The 15,767-nt window shown below is 35.4% G+C and overlaps 1 pseudogene across 1 annotated transcript; it reads left to right on the plus strand.

Annotated features, from left to right (window-relative positions):
• Positions 1–637: 637 nt before the first annotated feature.
• LOC114289376 (beta-amyrin 28-monooxygenase-like) lies at positions 638–13,379 on the plus strand (annotated as a pseudogene). The gene is made up of 5 exons (XR_014340429.1): positions 638–665; positions 3,853–4,706; positions 10,278–10,353; positions 12,542–12,724; positions 13,060–13,379. The product of XR_014340429.1 is annotated as a beta-amyrin 28-monooxygenase-like (transcript).
• Positions 13,380–15,767: the final 2,388 nt, after the last annotated feature.

Genomic DNA, 15,767 nt, shown 5'->3' on the forward strand with positions numbered 1-15,767 from the left:
TCAAGGAGCTCTACAATGGATAGTGCTTTGGACCGCTCATCATTGGAGCGAAGAATCTGAAAACTTTGAAATTGTTGAGGTTCCAATGAAAATATGTTCCAGAGATAGCCCACTCCATGATCGGTCATCCATGGTGTTCAGGCACTACTACTTTCTGATCAGTCGAAAGATGACAAGGATGGATGTGGGATGCTATGGCCATCCACGATATTTGGACCTACTTGTGATGGAATGGATGTAGTGACGACATAATGTAAGCTGCCAGAGCTCCAACTTAATGATTTGATTGTGTTCTACAACATGGGCGCCTATTCAGCCTTTACATGAGCCAAATTCAATGGCTTTGATATATAATCCAGTGACTCTCTCTCTCTCTCTCTCTCTCTCTATATATATATATATATATATATGTATATTGGATGTTGTTGTTGCTTATTTGGGTGATCGATTTGTGTATTGCACATTGTGATTGGGAAAGGCAATCTAGAGAAAATTCAGAGAAAATCTCTAGACTAGAATTCAGAGAATTTCTCTGGCCTTCCCAGATCTAAAAAATTTCTTCATCCTTTCCAAATCTGGGAAAGCTAGAGAAATTCTCTGGATATATGTATATTGGTTGTTGTTGTTACTTATTTGGATGATCGATTTATGTATTGTACATAGTGATTGAGAAAGATAGATAAATTTTCTGATTTAAACTCAGAAAAATTCTTGCAAAAATCAGAGAAATTTTTTGAAAATCAAGAGAAAATCTCTAGACTAGAATCTACAGAATTTCTCTGGCCGCTGGCCTTCCCATAATTTCTCTAGAAAGAAATTCCCTGATTTAGAGAGAAATTCTCTAGGAAGTGCAGAGAAATTCTTTAGATCGAATTTTCTTTGAATCGATTTTAGAGGTTTTAAACATTATAAAAATATTAGATATCTTTTATGCTATAAAATTTTAATATTAATGACCTTAAAAAAAAATATAATTTATATTATGTTTTTTTTTTTTTAATAATTTAATAATTTATACTATGCTTCGTTGAATGTTTTCAGTTTTTTTTTTTTTTTTAATTGGTTCCCGATGTTATTCATTGGTAGTAGCAAAAGAGAAAGCACTCCCATGTGCCGTTTGGCGGGTGGTTTCACGATTATTTGCTTCTTTTCTTTTTTGTAAATAATTTATAAGGATATTTTAAGAAGAAAAAAAAAATAGACAAACACTTTCGGTATTTTAAAATGATTTAGATTTAGATTTCTAGATTTAGATTTAGATAATTTCTAGTTTATTTAAAAATTTCAGAAAAGAAATTCTCTAAATAAACTAAACATATTTTTATTTTTTGATTTTTGATTTTTTTAATAAATGAAATTAAGGGGTCGTTTGGTTTTCATTTTGGACTAAAAAATCACAAAATAACAAAAAAAAGTAAAAAAATCACAAAAGTACAAAATAAGTAAAAAGACAAAAATAAACAATTTCAAAGCCAAAAAGTTAAATAAAAATATCAAACGATTAAAAAAATTACAAGTTAAAAAAATTAAAAAAATTAAAAAATTAACGAAAAAAATCATTATCAAACGAGCATTAAAACAACAATTTTATCAACTACCATTAAATTGATTTTACATTATTTCATCTGCCCCATTTATTTGCTGCCTTGTCAGAAGTCAATGGCGAATTGACATCTCCGCATCAATCATAAAATAAAAAGGTACGCTAATAAGTCTAGCCCTTCTCCGGACTGAAGGTATTAATTAGTGTTACTATTAATGATTTGATATTTTGATCTTGATATTGTATTTTTTTTTTATTGGGTGTCATGTCATTAGTAATCTTTTTAGAATTTTAAAATTAATGACCTCTATCATTGTTGTTTGAAAATACATTGGACAGTTCCATTGAATCAAGGTGGGGTCGACTTTAGGGTCATTTTAATTCAATTCGTAAAAGTTATCAAGTATATTGGTTTTATTTGGTTTGTTTTTCAGAAAAATTTTTGATTTTTTTTTATAAATAAATTTTCAAGAGTAATTAAATTAAACAAATTTTTTCAAAAAAAATCTCAAAATTTTATTTGGTTACCTACTTTTCAAAATCACTCTCTCTCTCATAAACATCAAATCAATCACTTTTTTTAAAACTTTCTCTCCAAAACAATTTTCCAAAATTATTTCTGAAAAAAGACAAATCAAACAAGTTTTCGTACTTTTTATCTCAAAAACTACTCTACAAACACAAACCAAACATTGTAAAATGTTATATTAATTAGATATTGATAGTCATTTAATTAATTTATATTTGTTCTTTTCATTTATTTTTAAAATTATAAAAAGCAACTGCAAACTGATCAAATAATTATCGATATTTGATTAACGTAATTTTTTAAAGAATGATATATTTGAAGAATTCTACACATTAAATGATTTAGATCAGTAGGAGTTTGAAATCGTACTCACCACAACCCAACAATACCATCTAATTTGATTCTGGATTGAAAGAAACTGTTACCCAATAATAATACGTGCAGCATTTGGTTGGCCATTTGATTTCAGAATACTTATTTAAGGTTAATTTTGCTGTTGATTTTAGTGATATGATTTGCTTTTTCAAATTTGTTGCGTAAAAATAAAAAATAAAATAAAGTTCACTTTATAAACTTTTTTTTTTCTACGTTTAATGATATATAAGTGATGGTTCATATCCTCTAGGCAAGCCGCAGAAGTTTGAATAGGGTTCCTCATTGAACACCAACAAAGAAGCCTAAAAAATGTGATTTATTAAGCACTGCCAATCAGAACTGAATTTCCCATTTGCAATTGTAATTGTGATAATCATTGGATGAGATTCTAAACCTGAAGATATTTTGTTGCAGTGGTGGCCATAGAGTCTTCAATTTGGCCTTGCATTATGCCTTGGGTTTTGGAGTTAGTGTGTTTAGGGAGAAAGTGTGAAGTTACAACGGAGGTTGGGTGATTGGAGAGAGAAGGGAAATCGGAAGAAGAGCAGTGGTTTAATTAGTTTTCGTAAATAACTGATTTACGGCTTATCTTTGAATAATCTAATTTTATAAGTCATATGATTAGTTGATAATTAAAAAAAAATATGAGACAGAGTATTACTTTAAATATTCTAATTAATTATTGCATCATTAGATCTAAAAAATGAGTCTAATTTTTGGGATTGAATATCAATGCTCATAGAAAATTTATGTAAAAAATTGATTAAACATTGATGGTTATATGTTTAAATCATATTTATTTTTAAAAAATTTATGATAATTATTATTTCAATAATAACTATTCATTTTTGTAATACAAATATAATTCAAACGCATATTTATCAATATTCGATTATTTTAATTTTTTTTATGAATATTCTATTTAACGAATGCTAAAAGGTGAATAGTTTGAATCATAGAGGTCGGCTCTAAAATTAGCTCACCAATTCCAAATTTCTATAAAAAAAAGAAATGTTAGAGATCTAAAATAAACTATTCAATCTGTTCTAAAATATTAGTCTCTTATTCTATTTTTCATTGTCTCAAAATATTAGTCTCTTTAACATGAATTTCTTATTTTTTCATTCTTTTAAATTTATTAATTAGGACAATTGATGTTCTAAATGAAAGGTAGTTTTAAAAAATTAGTCAGCTTGTTTGGTTTTGGTTTTCAGAAAACACTTTTAAGAAAATTTTATTTTTTTATTTTTCGTTTTTTTTTCAATGAATTTTTTTAATATTTTAAGCAATTTTTTTAATTATTAGACACACCTAATATAAATACATTTAAAAAATATAATATTTGTAAAAAAATCTTTAAAAAATTCACTAAATACCAAAAATACAAAAAAAAAAAAAAAAAAACTAAAATTCTATACATTTTTTTTTCTCTTACTCCCACTGAGCTTGCACTTCCTCTTCTACAAATCCAACTCCAAAAACCTCACTCTCCCGCCGGGCTCCACCAGGTGGCCGTTGATCGGCGAGACCCTCGAGTTCCTGGCCACCGGCTGGAGAGGTCACCCGGAAAAATTCGTATTCGACCGCATATCCAACTACTCATCCTACGTCTTCAAGACAAATCTTCTAGGCTCCCCAACAGTCGTGTTCGCCGGTGCAGCCGGTAACAAGTTCTTATTCTCCAACGAGAACAGGCTCGTCTAAGCATGGTGGCCTAGCTCCGTCGACAAAATCTTCCCATCCTCAACCCAAACCTCTTCTAAACAAGAAGCAATCATTCTCAGAAAAATGCTCCCAAACTTCCTCAAACCCGAAGCTTTACAACAATATATTGGTGTCATGGATACCATTTCACAGCGACACTTCGATTCCGATTGGGTTGGCAGCGAAGTGGTGGTTTTCCCTCTCACCAAGCGATACACATTTTGGTTGGCTTGTCGCTTGTTTATCAACATCGATGATCCGAACCACGTCGCTAAATTCGCCGATCCTTTTGGGATTTTGGCTGCTGGAATTTTTTCCATCCCAATTGATTTGCCTGGAACACCGTTCCGACGAGCTATCAAGGCCTCGGAGTTTATTAGGAAGGAGCTTTTGGCGATTATTAAGCAGCGAAAGGTTGATTTGGGAGATGGAAAGGCTTCGCTGACACAAGATATATTATCACATATGCTTGTGACGAGTGATGAAAATGGAAATTTCATGAAAGAGGCTGAGATTGCTGATAAAATCTTGAGTTTGTTGATTGGTGGCCACGACATGTTGCGGATCGGGGGCACACCAGGGAACTCAAACAAGCAATAACACACAAGATTTAACGTGGTTCGGCAAGTCGCCTACGTCCACGGGCAGCGGATTCACTATATTGAACAAAATGGTAAGAATTACAACACTCTCTGTAATTCTCTCTCTCTCTTTGCTCTCTAAACTCACACCTCTCTGTTATCTCAGCTGTACATCTCAACTCTCCTTAGCTTCTCTATATATAGAGATTACAAATGCAAGAGAAAGTCTTTGAAATGAGCTGGCTGCCAGCCCATTGTTGTGCTTTCGGTGGCTTTCCAGATTGATGCTTCACATGGCTTCTCATGGCCTCATGGCCAACTCACATGGCCTCATGGCTTCCCCACCATGTTGCTGGCTGCCACTTTCCATCACATGGCCAGAATCTGTAGCCAATATTCAACAAACCTCCACCTTGGCGAAGATTCTCTTATCCAACATAGTGATCGATCAACACTGCCATGCACCCGAAGGTGCTCAGTTCCGAGAGATGTTGACCAAGTCCAAACAATGTTGGAACTTGATCCCAGAAACTACCTTTGTGAGCATATCGGCCAGATTATCTGCAGTACCAATCTTTTGAAGCAGAATATTCCCTTCATTCACAATTTCTCGGATGAAATGGAAACGGACATCAATGTGCTTGGTGCGGGCATGATGAACCTGGTTCTTTGCCAAACAAATGGCACTCTGACTGTCACAAAACACCTCAACGTGCTTCTGAACAATTCCCAAGTCTTCAATCAACCCATGTAGCCAAATAGCTTCCTTAAAGGCTTCCGTCACTGCCATGTACTCTGCCTCTGTAGTAGACAAAGCCACCGTTGACTGAAGCGTTGACCTCCAACTTACCGGCCCTTTAGCAAGCGTAAATAAATACCCTGTTGTTGACCGGCGTTTGTCTAAGTCACCAGCATAATCTGAGTCCACATATCCTTCCAAATTCTGCCCGAGTCAGTTATCTCTCTCGAACTTCAATCCTAGATTGACCGTGCCATGTATGTACCTTAGGATCCATTTCACTGCCTGCCAGTGATCTTTTCCTGGATCATGCATATACCTGCTTACCACAGCATGCGAGATGTCAGGCCGTATACAAACCATAGCATACATTAATGCACCAACTGCATTTGCATATGGAACTTGTGCCATATGCTTCCGTTCTTCTTCTGTGCGTGGAGACAACGAAGCACTAAGCTTGAAATGAGGGGCCAATGGTGTACTTACAGCTTTGGTTTTCCCATTGATGCCAAATCTGTCTAACACCTTTTTCAGATACTGGGTTTGTGTCAGACAAACCGTGCCCTTCTTCCTGTCTCTCTTGATCTCCATGCCAAGAACTTTCTTTGCTTCTCCCAAATCCTTCATTTCAAACTCCCTTGCTAACTGTGCCTTGAGTTTGTCAATCTCCACCTTACTCGTAGATGCAATCAGCATATCATCTACATATAAGAGCAAATAGATGAAGGAACCGTCGGGAAGCTTACGGAAATATACACAATGATCAAATTGACTTCTTGTGTATTCTGTCTCCATCATGAACCGATCAAATCGCTTGTACCACTGTCTCGAGGATTGCTTCAATCCGTACAACGATTTGTTCAGCTTACAGGCCCAATTCTCTTTTCCAGCAATTTTGAAACCATCTGGCTGGGACATGTATATCTCTTCTTCAAGATCTCCATGTAAGAAGGCAGTTTTGACGTCGAGTTGGGCGAGCTCGAGATCAAACTGTGCAACCAAAGCTAACAAGATGCGAATAGACGTGTGCCTCACAACAGGTGAGAATACCTCATTGTAGTCTATTCCTTCCTTCTGAGCATAGCCTTTAGCTACCAATCTAGCTTTGAATCTGATGTTGTCTCTGCCTGGAATGCCTTCCTTCTTGGTGTAAACCCACTTACACCCAATTGCTTTCTTGCCTTTTGGAAGTTGCACCAACTCCCAAGTCTGGTTCTTGTGAAGTGACCCGATCTCTTCATCCATAGCCTCCTTCCATTTGACACTTTCTGCATTATGCACGGCTTCTTTGAAAGTGCAAGGAACATTGTCTTCAATGATTGGAAGTGCATAGGCTACCATATCGGTCATCCAACTGGGTTGCTTAGTAACCCTTTTTCCTTTCCTGATTGCAATGGGTTCTGATTGTTGCGGAGCCTCTGGATCTTCATTTTCATCTGAACTCTCTTCAGAGCTATCCTCTGAGACTTCTTCAGGATGGTTGATTGGCTGACTAGTCTTTGCTGGAGTCTCAAACTCCACCTGCACTGACTTCTTCAATGCTTCCTCATTCTGTTGAGGATCTGGTTGCTTCAGCATTGCAGACTCATCAAAGGTAACGTCTCTTCTGATGAGAACTTTCTTTGATTCAGGGCACCACAGTCTGTATCCCTTGACACCGTCACCGAAGCCCAAGAAGATGGCTTTCTTGGCTCTTGGATCCAACTTAGATTCTGTAACATGAAAATATGCTGGACATCCAAAGATACGTAACTGATCATAATCAGTAACTGGGACTCCTGACCATACCTCCATGGGAGTCTTCCCATCTAATGCTGCAGTAGGTAGTCTGTTGACAAGATGACGAGCATAGTTCAATGCCTCGCGCCCAAAATGCCTTGCTCAATCCAGATTGTGACAGCATACACTGGACTTTCTCTACCAAAGTGCGGTTCATGCGTTCTGCAACTCCATTCTACTGCGGTGTTCCAGGAACTGTGAAATGTCTCACTATCCCTGCATTCTGGCAAACCTCAAAGAAGGGATCTGATGTATATTCTCCACCATTGTCAGATCTGAGCTTCTTGATCCGTCTGCCTGTCTGGGTCTCAATCATCTTCTTCCACGTAAGAAAGATGTCTAAGACTTCATCTTTGTGTTTCATTGTATAAATCCAAACTCTTCTAGAGAAATCATCAATGAACGACACAAAGTAGTGTTTACCTCCCAATGAAGCATTCTTGGAAGGACCCCAAATGTCGGTGTGGGCGTAGGCTAGAATCCCTTTGGTACGGTGAATTGCAGTACCAAACTTGATTCTTGTTTGCTTGCCCAATACACAATGCTCGCAGAACTCAAGCTTCCCCGTCTTGGCGCCTTTCAACAGGCCTTGCTTTACCAACCCTTGTAAAGCCTTCTCATCGACATGCCCTAGGCGCATGTGCCAAAGTTTGGAAGTGTCTGATGCATCATCTTCTGAGCTGGAACTGGTGGAGACAGCCACTCTCCCTGTGACTGTAGAGCCATCTAGGAAATATAAATTTCCCTGTCGAGTACCCTTCATTGCAACCAATGCTCCTCGAACAACTTTAAGGACTCCACCTTCCATGGTTACTCTGTAACCTTTGGAGTCTAAAACTCCCACTGAGATGAGATTCTTGGTTAGATCTGGTACATACCGTACATCTTCAAGAATTCTGATTGTTCCATCATGGATCTTCAGTTTAATTGTTCCAATCCCCTTTGTCTGGCAAGCTTGGTCGTTGCCCATCAGCACAACTCCTCCATCGAACTCTCGTAAGCTCGAGAACCACTGCTTGTTAGGACACATATGGAATGAACATCTGGAATCTATTATCCATTCATCAGACTGGCCATATGATGAAACTGTGAAGGCTCCTCCTTCATCATTATCTCCATCTCGTGCAATATTCACCTTCTCTTCTGTCTTGTCTTTATTTGGACAATCTTTTGCCCAATGCCCCTTCTGGCGACAAGCTGCACACTCGTCTTTTGCAAGACGTCTTTTGTCTGAAGGTTTCCCCCTGGATTTTGAGCGAGACTTTCCTCGCCCTGTATTTCTTCTGTTATTTGTTCTGCCTCTGACTGTTAATGCCTCGGATGTTGAGTCCCTGTTTGCAGACTTATCTTTCCTTCTGAACTCATTGTTCACCAAGGCGTTTGCAACATCAATATACTTGATCTTCTCTTTACCGTACAGTAAAGTAGTAGTGAGATGATCATACGAGTCAGGCAAGGAATTTAACAATAACAGTGCTTTGTCTTCATCACCAACTTGATCATCCAAATTCTTCAAATCCATAATAATTTTGTTGAAGTTATTTAGGTGTTCGTTCATCGAAATACCTTTAATGTAGTCGAAACGAAACAACCTCTTCCTCAAGTAGAGCCGGTTCTCAATGCTCTTTGTCATGAACTTATCTTCCAGCGCCTTCCAAAGCTTCTTCGCAATATCATATTCTGTAAAGGCATACTTCTCCTCTTTTGCAAGGCAAAGTCGGATGGAACTGCAGGCCAGGAGATTCACCCTCTCCCATTCTATCTCGTCCAGGTCATCTGGTTTGTCTCCCAAAATGAAGTGCAGGTTCATTTGGACAAGCATATCCTTAACTTCGCATCTCCACATGCCAAAGTTGCTGCTTCCATCGAACTTCTCTACCTCGAACTTGGCATGGGACACTGGGGTCCAATGCCTAGAAGTGCTTGTATTGGCTGAATTACTTACGGACTCGATTGATCTAGATTCTGCCATTTTTTAGAAACTTCAATTCAAAAAACTGACCGTACAGATGTGTCCGGAATACTCCAAATAGTTGGAAAGCACTATTGGATCGTCAAAAAACGGACTCTGAATGGCTCCGATCTGGCAAAAACACTTTGGACGGGTCAGATCTGCAGAATCTGGTGCGCTGAGATGCACCGGATAATTTCTCCGGTCAATGGCTGGTCAACGGCTCGGTCAACGGCGCAGGTGGCGCGGTCAACGGAGGATCGGCGGCGCGGTCAACGCGGCTTAACGGCTGGTCAACTCGGCTTGACGGCGCAGTCAACTCGGCTTGACGGCTGGTCAACGCGGCTTGGTCAGCGGCTCAGGCTGACTGGGCAGGGCACGTGGCTGACACGTGGCGACGTGTCGGCTGACTAGGTCGTCTTCTTCAATGAGCGGCGCGTGGGGCGCGTGTTGCGCGTGGGTTTCACGTGCAATCTTCTCCTGGCGCGTGACGGCGCGTCGAAGCTCCTCTAGGCTCTGTTTTTGCTATTCTGGACTCCTCTCGGGGAGTTCTTCCTCCTGGTATGGTCAAAAGTGGATTTTGAGCACTTCGAAATCTGGGCACTTTCGGGAAAAATTCGATTTTTCGCAACCCGAGCTCTGATACCAATTGTTGCGGATCGGGGGCACACCAGGGAACTCAAACAAGCAATAACACACAAGATTTAAAGTGGTTCGGCAAGTCGCCTATGTCCACGGGCAGCGGATTCACTATATTGAACAAAATGGTAAGAATTACAACACTCTCTATAATTCTCTCTCTCTCTCTTTGCTCTTTAAGCTCACACCTCTCTGTTATCTCAGCTGTACATCTCAACTCTCCTTAGCTTCTCTATATATAGAGATTACAAATGCAAGAGAAAGTCTTTGAAATGAGCTGGCTGCCAGCCCATTGTTGTGCTTTCGGTGGCTTTCCAGATTGATGCTTCACATGGCTTCTCATGGCCAACTCACATGGCCTCATGGCTTCCCCACCATGTAGCTGGCTGCCACTTTCCATCACATGGCCAGAATCTGTAAACAATATTCAACACGACACTGCTAGCTCCGTCTGCGCTTCCGTTGTCATGTTTCTTGCGGAGCTTCCTCATGTTTATCAACGAGTGTACGAGGGTACGTATCTATGCATGCATATTTATTCTATTCTATAAGCACGTCCAGTTTTGGATTCTCTCGGGCACTTTTTTAATACCACAATTCAATGTTGGTTTATTATCACCTAGGTCAATTAGGTTATTTTAGTAATTTTTTTAATTTTTTATAAAAGACAAATAAAAAAAAAAGTGATTTAATAATTTATAGTAATTTTTTGACTAAAACTGAAAGTTACCAAATGAGACCTTATTTGTGGCCTTTGAATTAGTTGCTAGATGATATTACGAAGAAAGTGTTAATCGTGTTCTAAATATCGGCCGATACTTATTAATATTTGAGATCTCTAATACTCGTTATATATTTATTGGTATACTAATTGATACAGACCGATATTTAGTCATATCACTAATAGCCATACGTTATCTCATACTGCTATTTAGAAAAATAAATAAATAAGTAGACTATTTTTCATACTTGCTAGTTAAAGTCCTTGAAATTTGAAATCTTAAAGTGATAAGGATAAATTTTAACATATATAGTCCAAAATGACCTTATAATCGAAAAAATCTTAATCTTTCTTATTGTATCTCTTGTAATGTTGTTTCTCTTATCTGTGAGTTTTTACATTATTTAGGCCTCGTTTGAGAACAGGTTAATTTAGTAACTTTTTGTCTATTTGGCTAAAATATGAGCTAAAAAAACTAGTATGTTTGGGATAACTTTTTGGCTTTTTACGAAAAGATGTGCAAAAAGTAGAGAGAAAAGAGAATCTTTGACTTTTTGGTATGGGTTGTTGGCTTTTTGGCTAATTTAATAACTTTTTGACTTTTTGGCTAAAAATAAAGGTTCCCAAACGAGGCCTTAAGTGATTTCAAAATTTAAAATTTAATAATTTTTTATTACATCTTTAGAATCCTATTTGAAATTTCATTGACCTACGTAAAATTTCACTAAATTAAAATTTCACTGACTAACCAAAATTTTACCATTGACTTGGTCATCAACATTTTATTGACTAACCAAAATCTCACTAATTTAGACTGACTTGGTCATCGAAATTTTACTGACCAACCAAAATTTTATTGACCTGTCTTAGGTTAGTAAAAATTCATCAACTTTTCTCTTTATAATTTTGTATTCATCATGCATCTTATTTCATAGATCTTAATGAATGATTTCAAAATTACAAATTTTATATTTAAAAAAAAAAAAAACTAGATCAAAAGTTATAAAATTTTAAATGAGTTAAAAAAAGTAATGGGTGGTATTTGAAAGGGTGTAATGGGGTTATTTTTTTCACTGTATGTTTTGGAGAACCTATACTAATATATACAATTATGTTGTCATCATCTTTCTAAACAAATATTATTAGGGATCAAAAAAAAAAAAACTCTATTGTTTAAAGACAAATATAATTTAATTATATATCTATTAATCTCCAACAACTTAATTTTTACGTGAATAATCAACTTGAGTAGCACTTAGGATGACCATAATGGGCTCACAGTAGGCACAAGATTGGAGGCAAGTCAGGTCCAAACCCAAAAATAACTTTTAAGCATTAACAACTTTATCTTGAAAAAGGTTCCCAAAAAAAAAAAAAAAGTAAATAAAAATAGAAAAGGTAAATTACATTGACATCCCTTAAAATTTTTGAAAAATACAGTTAAGCCCATATTATTGACAAAATTACACTTATATCTCTTGATAATTTAATTGACATTACAGTTAGACAATTTTTTATTAGTAATTCCTTAGTTGTATAAATAAAAAAATGGACATTGTCATCATTTTTTTTATGAAAATATATATTTATCTTTATTTATTTCACTATCTGCATTAGTTTCAATCAATTTAATTTTACTAAAAGAGAAATCGGTATAACTATGTCAAAGGTGTGGGGGTGACCTTATTTTTTTCAAATCTCAAAAGAGGCAAGTATAATTTACCCAAATAGAAAACAAAATGTTATTAAAAGAAAACTTGTCAAACCAACCCCAAATTATAATAGCTGGAAGAAATGTTACGAATTGAGTAGTATCTGCCCAATTGAACCACCTTAGAAAAAATTATCAATTATTTAATATAATGTTTCTTTTAATGTTTTATTAATTTTCCCCAAGAAGCCAAAGACTCGAATGATCCACAAGAAGATCAAGTAACTAAATTAATTGCAAATGATTGTATTTTGCATTGTTGTGAACAGAGCAAATGGAAATTGCGAATTCAAAAGCTCCAGGGGAATTGTTGAACTGGGATGATATTAAGAAGATGAAGTATTCATGGAATGTAGCGTGTGAAGTGATGAGACTTGCACCACCCCTCCAAGGAGCTTTTAGAGAAGCAATGACAGATTTCATGTACAATGGTTTCTCAATTCCAAAAGGCTGTAAGGTAATAACCAAAATTTCATATATAATTGTTTTATGAGATTGGAATTTCTCCGGTCTAGATCTGGACCAGAGAGGTGCTGTTTGGGCCAATGGGACCCACTAAGGAACTTGTTTAGATTCAAACCGTTCATTTTTTAAGACTCTTCTTCGTATATATCATATAAAAAAAATCAAGTTGATCTGATAATTATAGCATCTTTATTTTATTTGTTTGCCTCTAGTCTAGATCTGGACTAGATTATTTGTATTATGTACTTGTTTGAAATTGTAAGCTACTTAATAACTTTACCTTGTCATTTTCATTTTATTTTTCTTCTTTCATTTTGAAATCATCAATTATATTGGAGTGCGAACTCGACACAAAAAAATTCAGAATTCTTCTTCGAGCCACACAAGTTTGACCCATCAAGGTTTGAGGGATCTGGACCGGTACCTTACACATATGTGCCTTTTGGAGGAGGACCAAGAATGTGCCCATGAAAAGAGTATGCTAGATTGGAAATACTAGTGTTCATGCATAATTTGGTAAAGAGGTTCAAGTGGGAGAAAGTAATTCCTAGCGAGAAGATTGTTTTCGATCCCATGCCTAATCTTGAAAAAGGCCTTCCAATTTGCCTTTTCCCTCACAAAGCTTAAATTTGCTCTAGATTGTTAATTTCTCACTCGCTCAATTATATATTTATTATATGTATTTTATCCTAAAGTATCTGTCTATGTCGCTATGGTTAGGAGGTATAACCAATAATAAATTCCTATGTATTGATGCAAAAGTTGTGGCTATGAAGTAATTCGATTTGTGTTTTTCATACAAGGAATAATTTGGGTAAGCAAACCCAAGGTTCAACAAGCCTGACTGGACATGACTAGATTATCTCCTGAAGATAGAATTCTCCAATGTACATCAGGAATTGTGTATGTACGTGAAGCATTTGCTTGTCAAAAGTACTCTATTATTTATTTGGAATTACATTTGGTTAAAATATGGTTAGTAGGTGTGGAGGTCCTTTTTGCCTTAAAACTAATTAATCAAGAGTTTAACGGAGAGATGAGTCGCATCGACCTATATCTACCACAAGAAAAAAAAAAATATATATATATATCAATAATATCACCTCATTAACGGTTTTCAGCCACAGGGTTTAGATGATGTTTAATATGTAAATAAAACCAAATAAGTACTTTAGTTAAGAAGTCAAAAAAGTTATTATAAATTGTCATGTCACTTTTTTTTTTTTTCTACATATTTAAAAAAAAAAATTATTAAAATAACGTGTATCCTTAAAAAATCACCTCTGTAATTGGAGGTTTCTTCCACCCCTAAGCTTATCCAAAACTGTAGTTGAGTTGTTTATTGACCACAGTTGATCTTTGCTTCATGGCCAAGTTCATCTTTCCAAATGTTCCAATATCTTCTGTTTCACCAAGTGGCTATGCTATATAAGCATTGGGTGGGCCAATTTTACATGGGTTGATTAATGGAAAATTTATTTATGAATTTTATGTTAAGAAATGGTGATTCATTTAGTTCTAAGAATTTTTGTATAGACCAATTGATTCCATTGATGATGAAAAGATATATGTATTATATTATTTAAAAATTAAATTTACGGTTATATCCTTATTTGTATTATGTTTTATTCTCTTTTTTTCTTTTATACTAGAAAGGTAAGGTACACAATGTATGAGAATCAAATTTGAAATGAATTTTTATATGAGAATCTTTTTTATTTGGAAAACATTTCAAAATGAGTATAAAAATGAATTGAAATATGAGATTCTTTAAATATTCCAAATGGATGTGGGAATTTTCAAATATTTCAAAAGCAGTTCAAAAACTTTTTAGTAAGTTTTGGACAAATGTATAATTTCAAACTGTAACACTGTAATGTAGCACTCAAATGTAACACTCAAAAAAAAAAAAAAAAAAATCTTAGTGTATTTTTCCCAAACGTAACACTATAATATAACACTTCAAAAAAACTCCTTATTGTAACACTCTAATGTAACACACAAAAATTCATTAGTGTACTTTTCTTAAACATAACATTCTAAGATAACTGTCACGACCTGAACCTGCCCTAAAGGTTTTGGTCATGACTGGCTAGTAATCCTTGATTACCTTCAGCCTCTATAACAAAATCAAATTGTATAATTTTAAATAGGGTTTAACGGAAGCTATAACAAAATAAGAATAAGTCCATTGAGTAGTGCTTGCATTACAAATCTCACAAATAATTTAAATTCAATCTTCATACTTAGATATATTTTCAACAAACTTCAACTTGTTTTACACAATATCATTACACAAAACAATGTTTCCAAATAAAAAATTAAAAAAAAAAAAAAAGGGTTAACCAGCTTGGCTCCGCTTGAGACCAAGTAACGCCCAATCACAGAGGCACTTCACATAGGGCTTCTCAAAAAAGGTGGACTCCCAAAGTATCTGTAAACTTGACGATCCACATGCTCACTTACATATATATATATATATATATATATATATATATAAGTAGGGGTGAGTATCGGATATTCCGATCAGTTCAAACTGACTGAAACCGAATCGATCCATCGCATTTTGAATGGATGCATGATGACGAGCGGATGGTTGCAGATTGATTTTTTCCAATCTGCCTAGTTTTGGACTGATGGCAGATTTGAGGTTCATTTGGCCACAACCGAACCGCCAAACCGCGAGCACCCTTAGTAATTTGTAAGACTTTGTGTTTTCAATTTGTTTAGATATTATGTTTGTGTTTTCAATTGAAAAAGAGTTTAGATATTTTATTGTGTTTTCAATTTAGAAATCCTTTTATCAAAATGCAAGTGTTGATATTTGGTATTTTTGTGTAGAAAATTTAAGGCTTAATTTTGTCATTTTTTTTTATAAAAAAAAAATCAAATTAAATAGTTTTTTAATAAAAGAAGTAATGAAATAGTTTTGATAAAGAATGGTTTTTTATACGTATATATTATTGGTATGTGACAATTTACTTGATAATCTTTTGGTTATGTTGAGTTGGATTGTTATAAATAAAATAT

This window comes from Camellia sinensis, chromosome 9 (genome assembly GCF_055761805.1).
Source record: "Camellia sinensis isolate YWXY chromosome 9, ASM5576180v1, whole genome shotgun sequence".
In the NCBI taxonomy this organism is placed as follows: domain Eukaryota; kingdom Viridiplantae; phylum Streptophyta; class Magnoliopsida; order Ericales; family Theaceae; genus Camellia; species Camellia sinensis.